General features: G+C 41.0%; 2 protein-coding genes across 12 annotated transcripts in view; both read left to right on the top strand.

The window, feature by feature from the left end:
* The window catches only part of RC3H1 (ring finger and CCCH-type domains 1), a 62,582-nt gene that overhangs the window by 245 nt on the left and 54,287 nt on the right, over positions 1–8,050 (top strand). For 8 of the 11 annotated variants that reach the window (XM_068199544.1, XM_068199543.1, XM_068199540.1 and 5 more), the window contains exon 1: positions 37–220. The exons of 1 other annotated variant lie outside the window; for it this stretch is intronic. The gene's annotated coding sequence lies outside the window, so the exon portion shown is untranslated. Of the gene's footprint in view, positions 1–35; positions 221–8,050 lie in introns of those variants that run through there. 2 more of the 11 variants (XM_068199538.1, XM_068199545.1) reach the window with 1 other exon arrangement.
* Positions 1–8,050, top strand: part of LOC137479226 (beta-1,3-galactosyltransferase 2) — a 149,874-nt gene that overhangs the window by 116,417 nt on the left and 25,407 nt on the right. The window lies entirely within an intron of this gene.

The following is an 8,050-nucleotide window of genomic DNA, read 5'->3' as shown; positions in this document are numbered from 1 at the left end:
GAGGGAGGGAGGGAGAAAGAGAGGGAGGTGGGCGGTGAGAGGAGCAGTCGACGCACAAGATGGCCGCTGCCGGAGTGGCAGCGGGGCGGCGGCGGGCGATGGCGGCGCTGCCCCGGGGCTCGCGTGTACTGCTGGAGGAGCAGCAGCAGGGTGCTGTGGCAGCCCCGGTGTGCCGGAGCTGAGGGGGCCGGTGGGCGCTGCAGGAAGCCCGGCCCGCGTGGTGAGTGCGCTGCCTCCGCCGCGGGGTGCGGGGAACAATAGGGCGGGAGAGCGCTGCCCGCCTTGCCGAGAAAGGAGGCGGAGGGGCGGGCGTTGGGACGAGATGATTTCCAGAGGTGCTTTCTACTTCTAACAATTCCGTGACTTTGTGCCTCGCCAGGCCTCAGGCGCCTGCCGGGCTCGATTTCCGAGCGCCTCGGGCAGGCGGGGAGGGACCGCGGTTCGCTGTGCCCGATGGGGGGGAGGCGGAGAGCGACTGGGTCCGGCTGGGGGTGGGGAGAGGCGGCATCGCCTCGGGCTGCGGCGGCCGAGGGACAGGCGGCTTTTGTGTGCCCCCTCTGCCTGCTGTCGCTTTTCCAGGGGCTCTGCCTGCCTCTGCGTGAGAAAACTCGTCCCTGTGTCGCGTTGAACAACAGAGACGGAGGGAAAATAATGACAGAGCCCTACCCGTCCCCGGGACACCTCTCTGCCCTGTGTTGTGGCTCTTTTGTCTGTCGTGCCTGCGGGAAGAGCGAGGTGGCCGCGGCTCCCTCCGCATGGGGACAAACGATGGTGAAACCGCACAGGCTCTCCCTGACTTGCACTAGTTTTTCCACCCTGGCATTGTTTTGGCTGTTGGATTACACCCACAGAGTGGGTAGGGTTTCATGCCGGGGGTGCGGTGTTGGTATAGCTGGGATTTAATTTGCTTTGATGGTCGGGAATGTCCTAGTGTCAGGTTTTGTCTTCAAAAGCCATTGTGAGGTCTGTCTTGTTTTAAAGCAGGGAGCTGATGCAGGTTTTGGTTTTTTCCCCTAGGAATTGGGAATGTTTTGTTTACATTTACATGCCTTTTTGTCCAGAGTGTGTCTCTTATTTTTATAGATTTTAGTCAAGTACGAGTGACAAATCATTTGTTCCTCCAGCAGAAGCTACGGTTTTCTGTCTTTTTTTTCCATATTGAAAATGGCTGAAGTGGGGGAAAAATTTGCAAAAATAATGAAAAGGTTCAAAGTAACCTGGATTGTGGCTGAGCTGCTTTAATCATTATAAGTGGTGTAGCAATGCTGTCATTTAATCATTCTGCTGGAAGATAAATACAGCATTTATACTCTATTCACATTATTTGGCTATAGAATTGTGCGATAATACAGGAATACTCTGAGGCAGAAGTTAATGTATTCCTAAACTTACGTTCTCTTACTTCTTTCAGGCTTATGAGGATGTGGAGGTGGTTAATTTTGTCAGCTATAAATGTCTGTATTGCTGTGTTTGAAGTCAATGAAGCTAATATGGGATTTCATGGCTGTATAAATAACCTGTGTTCAGGAGCAGTTTGTACATTATTGCCAGTTTCTAAGCTTCACCAGGAGCACCATGGCTTTCTTCAGTGCATTAATACACAATGCTGATAATGAAATTATGCTTCCCACTAACATAAATAGAAGCAGATGTTATCAGGCACGTTTTCATTTCCCAGTGATAGCTTATGGCTTTGCCTTCCTGTCCTAGAAAAGGGTCTGTCAAAGCAGACAGCCTGACAGGCTGCTTGGAGGGAAATTTAGAAAGGCAGGTACCATCAGAGCAGTCTGTTTTGACAACCAGAGACTTAAGTTTGTCAATCACTTATGAGCAGCAGGAACCTTCATCGACATAAGTGGGAAGTAACTTGTATGGTTACTTGTATGGTTTCTGAATGTTTGCTGTTCATTTTTGTGAGGTTTTTTTGGTCAGCTTTGTATCCAAACTAGATTCGTTTAAAGCAAAATATTTTAGAAATTTCTGATGGGATTTGTTGTATGCTGATAATTAAAAAAACTAATGTTCCAGTGAACAGATAAACATATGAATCTGGAAATTGCAGACATTAATATCACAGAGTTTAATTTAGGGGCATCTTGAGGCATGTATTATTATATAAAAGTGCTCATGCTAAAGCAGATGAAGAGAAATGAGCAGGAATGCTTTTGGAAACTTCTGACGTGTTGCCAATGATTCACCAGCAATCTGGGTGGAGCAATTATCAATCTTGTTGGATTAAGCATCACAGAAGTTGAGATTCAGTGAGTGTGTATATTAAAATAATGCTGTAATTACTTTGTATGTGGTTCAGAAGTCTTAGGTGACACTGATGTTGGCTACCTTTGATATTGATGGGAAAAACTGATATCCCATTTAATTAGGGTCTCTATCTCTTAACTAACCAATGCTGTAAAAGGTTGTTTCATGATACTTAGGAAATTGACCTTTCCCAATCTGTAATATGTAGTGATATGAAGGATAGTTACCTTTTGTTTTTCTAATTCTGCACGCAGAGTTCTAGTTTACATAGGGGATACCTGGGGAGAAAAAGTTTCAGCCATTTGAAAGAACTTGTGGAGTCATAGCTTTCCAATGGTATGACATGTAAGACTGAATTAGAAGGAAAGAACTCATCTGCATGTAGGTTCCCAAGCTTCCCAAGAATCTCAGAATAGTGATGCAAAAGCTACTGTAAGGTATCTTTTAAGCAGGCAACACTTATAAAACTTTGTATTTTTTTGCAAAGCCTACTCATTATTCAAAATTCCTCTCCCACCATGGATTCATGGAATAATTTTGCAGATGAAAGTCCGTGTGGTTTTGTGGTGGTTTTTCCCACACCCAGTAAATCAGGTGGTTGTTTGCTGGAGCATCCCAGGTAACATTGGCTGATGGGCCAGAAAAACAAATCTGACTCAAAGTACATGGCAGATAAAACATAGGGGAATTAGTAGTTTGAAGTTAATGTCTTGGACTGTACTTGGTAACAAATGGGAAACTATTATCATGCAGGAATAAAGATATAATATGCTGCTATTGTGAAAGATTATTATATAAACACACTGCACCGACTGACATTTGAGTGTGACCTTCAAGATTCCATGTAGGCTCTGTTACAGTAATGAGGTCTAGGAACTCTGCTAGCTGAGAAAGAAAGCCACAAATGTTTACTTACGTTGTGTTACTTTCCTTTCTGAGCATAGGTTCCACAGTGTACCCAGAATTAGGTGCAGTTCTCATCACTGAGTCTGACCACTTGTTTTGAAAGAAGTGCATCTCTTGACAATTATTTTTTGCATCAGTCTCATTTTCTTCATTACCAGTACAGTTAAAATTGAAATGATATAAGATTTCCAAGGGCTAACTGATTTCCTAATGAGGTTTGTTATTTGTGGAAATGTGTTAATGGGCAAGGAGGTGCAGAAGTCCTGATGGCTTATTATAAATAGATTTTTCTGATATAAAAATAATTTCTGGTTAGAGTGCTTGAGGAAACAACTTTCCTGTTACTGCATGGTAGCATCATATGTGGTGCTATCAGCTAGAGAAGAAAGAGATTTTGGTGATAGAAATAGCAAGAATTCTAAATAATGTGCTGTAAATGTGTGTTGTCAGAGGCAGTAGCAGTTGTGCACTGCTCTGTGTTAGAAAGTGTAGAGTGGTCTTTCATGCAGGTATGATGGGTGTCCTGGCCTCACATTGAGATTACTTTCTAATGGAGTGAGAAGGAAGGCAGCTGCAGGGGTCTAAGGGAAACTTTCAGTGGGTAGAGATGACTTATCATGTGCATCAGGGCATATATGCATATACAAAATGGCCTGGACATATTATGCAGACTTTTACATGAAAGCTTCTGCCCCACATGCTAGGTTAGCTTTTCTTCCCAGGGAAAAAAAAAAAAAGTATTTCAGGAATCCTAAAAACCACATGGAGAATAAGATCTCTCTGTATCACTTGCTTGCACAAAGGAGGTAAAAGCCTATGTAAGCTGCAATGTAAGCTACCTTGTTAGAATGAAGATATTTTTAGGAATGTGGACAAAAATCTTCATATGAGAGAGAGATGTGAGGAGGAGAGGGGAGACAAGGGAAGAGGATTATTTTGACACACAGAAGGATTCTTTTTTTCTTATTCTGCTACATAAATGGAAGATACCCAGTTAAAAGTAGTGGAAGTGTTGCTGGAGAAACAGATCTTTCACTTGCTTCACATAGATTGTGACAGAGTTGCTATGTAATTTGATACAAAGAACACAGAAGAGAGTGTTTGTGTCAGGGAGCACTGTGGTGAGTCTGGAATTCAGTATTACAGAAGCTGGAGGATTTATTGACAATAATGCCTTCCAGCCATGGTCAGTAAAACCACCATAAGGACATGTTGTTCTTGCCTCTTGCTGAATAGACCCCTCTCACTACCGATTGCTTGCACAACCACTTTTTGAAGTATTAATTTTCAATTACTGATTTTCTGGTGATTATGGTGTGCATGTTATATTGAGCTGAGACAGGGCAGCTTCAGCTACAAGACAACTGAAGAAAAGGTGTTTGGTGTAGCTGAAAAGTGCTAGGCTGGGCAAATGAGATCTCGCAGGTGGTTCCTTATTTCTTTTCTTTTGTTTTTTGTTTTAACACGGAAAGCCTGGTTGGTCTCATCTCTCTACTATTCCAGTTTAATAGGTGTTTTTAAAATTGTCTAATTAAATACTCTTTCAAAGCAGGCTGTTAATCTTAAATAAAAATCTGGACATTCCAAATAATTGTTTTTCAGGATGCTTCCGTGTATATTAGACCCTGTCAGGATAAGCTTTGAAATTGAGGTATGGCTCTTTCTAAATCTGTTGTTGTTAACAAAATGCTGGTTGATCAGCTGATGGGGCAGGAATGTTTCTAGCTTGGATCTAAAGGTCTTCTCAGCACTTTCTTGTGAACTCATTTTGAGCAATTACTTTAGTTCAGATAGTGAGCAAGTCGGAAGGGTTTTCAACTACAACTTTTAACTTCCTTGCTATTTACAAAGGAGACATGTACTAGAGTGGCAGAAATCTCACCTCTTTGCTGTGCAGTGGAGGTTTTCAGAGATTTGCAACTAAATATTTTTGATAAATTGTGTCAGCCAGTGTTGATCCCCATCTCAAAATTAGGTGCTGTCTTTAGGGCAAAAGGAGTAAGGTTCAGGGAAGGTATTACAAAGCTAATGAATTGAAATTCATGCCACAGAGGATGGTCTTAATTACCTGCTTGTTAATAAACCAAGTTCTGTGGAACACTCCCAGTGTTCGGTAGCATTTAACTTTCTCTGTGTTTTGTTTTTAGAGTAAACGTTACTCAGAATGACTTGGCACTCTTCACTTTTTGTAGCAATTGTGCTTGAATTAGTAACTTCTTCATGTCTTACTACAGTCACTGTGTAATAGAAATGACCTTGAAAAGTGACTGAAATAAAACTCCTACTGTTGACTTACTTTTCCTTTAAGTCACATACTTTCAGCTTGTTCTCCTTTAACCTCCATTCCTTTTGTTACCACTTTAGCATGGAAGTCCTTCAGGTGCTATTTGATGTTAGAACTATACAAACAAATGGAACTGTTAGGACTTCATTATCCAGCCACTCACAGTACAGCAAGATAAAGTCTTTTGTCCTGTGGGTTTTTTTTTTTTTTCAATTCTGTGCTAAGATGTAAGAACTGAAGGAAGGACCTTGAAATTAATGGAAACTAAATTGTAAAGCAACAGTAGAAAGTGAGTTTGATTAGCTTATGTGTTATTCCTGAATTGTAGTATGATGCATAAACATTATTTTATGACCATTAATGATTCTGGCAGTTATGCAGGCCTAATGATAATTAAATCTCACCTTTCCGGATATGAGCTGTTCTCTGGGAGGCTTAGTAGAAAAAGTTCCCCACCTTTATAAGTGAACATTGTGCTAATGAAATCTTGAAAAATCTACTTATGAGTCCAGTGAAGCAATCATCTCTGTTTGTGGTGTGTCACAATTTAAAATTCCTATTTCATTGTACGAAAATCAAGCTTGAGTTTTGTGCCACAGATTGAGGTGGTTTGAGGAGATAGGAAATAGCGACATGCTGTCCTGCTTTACAATCTATGTATGCAAGAAAGAGCAGGAATTGTGAAGCAAGTCTCAGCCTCCACCCTCTACAAATGAAAAATCTTCACAGCAATGTATGATGCTGTATATGTATTTCTTGAGCTCTGCTAGAGCCAGCTGTTTGTTTAACATAGCATCTGTGGAGTTGGTTCTAGATGTGTCTGAGGGGCTTCATCCCAAATCACTGGTCCCCTAATGGAAACAGAACTAATTAATCACATTTGAAAGATCTTGATAAATAGTTGTTTGTCATCATACAGAAATTGCTACTGGCACCTGCATTGTTGTTAATTCTTGTATGGGTAGACAAAATGCAGAGTTTTGGAAGCTGGAAAATGGCTTGCTCTTATTGACCAGCTCTGAAGGACAGTAATTCTTGGTCTTGCTTGCTTTGAGGGGATGTGGATTTTGGATCAAAAATAGATGAGAACAGGGCAAAATCTCATAAATTAGTAAAGCAATTGCAAAGGAAATACCACGCTCTGATGTACCTTTCCAGACTTGAAATAACTTTTCTCTAAGGAGTCTTTATCTCTTTGCTTGCTCAAATGCTCTGTTTTCTTTGTAGGAGTTTTTCTTCCTGGATGCATGGTTATCTTTACCTCTCCTGTTCTCTGTAATGATCTTTCATTTTCTGATATTCTCTATTTTTCTTCTAATTTTTTTTTCATTTAACTTTGCTCTAATCTGAGCCACTCATCAATTCAGCCAGCTAATGCAGGTAACAGAGGTGGTTTATTACCTCTTAGTTTCATTGCTTTATAGTTCAGAGTTGCAGGATGGGTGGTTTGGATCATGGAGCAAACTGTGGTACTCCTTGTTCTTAGAATTTACTGAGGATTGTTGAAACATCACTGCTTCCTCTGGAACTGATGAAAAGTTAGGGAGCATTGTGACCACCTTGTTGTTGTAAATTTGAAAGGAGACATGGAGAAAGATAGCAATAAGTTAGGCTAAAGTGGCCTGATGAGATGGTCTGGGTTAGTTAAACCAAAGGCACTCAGGCTGTCCTTCCTGTTTTATGCGTCATTCTGCCATTTAATTGTGTTAGTAGGCCTGCTGTAGAATTAATTAAAAAGTGCTGTATTATTATTAGTGCTGTAATAACCTATAGTCAACTTGAGTTTTAGTCTTCTTTGTTTAAACCAGGCCTTATGGATAGAAGGTTGACACTGTAACTTCTTTGTAAGTGAATCATAACAGTGGAAAGAAAATGTTATTCAGGGCAGTGAGAATTGCCTAAACTTTGGTTGTTTGGAGTTGACCAGACTATTTAAAATGTAACTGTTTGTTGCCAGCTACTGTCAGATTTTACTGAAGAGATGTGAGCCAGCAGGAGTGTCTTCTGGACTTGCTAACCTGTGTGTAGATTGCTGGTTTCCTGTACTTGTGTGCTGTATTAAATCATGCTAGCTGAATATATCTCTTTCATGCTACCTTTTAATGCTGCTTATCCACTGTTTTGTAGTTTTTACAAAGCCATTTCTTGGTTTGAAGACATCTCACTTTGATTCCATCTGGTTTTGTCTCCTGAACATTTTATTCCATTTTAAGGACGTATTTGTGTTAAGAATCTTCAGGGACATTAATAATTTCAGTGAACAGAAAAGGTGCTCAAAGTAAGGATTGGCTGTGTTTGGAAACCCTCTAAATCATCCCATCTCTGTTTTTAGAAGAGGTTCCCTGTTGATAAGTGTGAGAGTGGAGATACGTGGGATAACCAAGTTCTAACTTGTGCCAAAATGCACTGGGAAACTGAGCTTTTCGATTTTCCCTTCAGTGATGCTGCTTAGCATTTTACTGGTGACCTGCCTGTAGGCATAAAGGTTCTGTTGGACTGCAAGATACTTCTTATTTTTATTAAAATAATTAGGTGAATGGCCATGCACAAAGATCTCAAACACCTTAAATGGGAAGCAAAAAGGCACAGGCCAGTTGGTTG

The sequence above is a fragment of the Anomalospiza imberbis genome, chromosome 9 (genome assembly GCF_031753505.1).
Source record: "Anomalospiza imberbis isolate Cuckoo-Finch-1a 21T00152 chromosome 9, ASM3175350v1, whole genome shotgun sequence".
NCBI classification, from domain to species: Eukaryota; Metazoa; Chordata; class Aves; order Passeriformes; family Viduidae; genus Anomalospiza; species Anomalospiza imberbis.
This window is presented reverse-complemented; position numbering and strand designations above follow the sequence as displayed.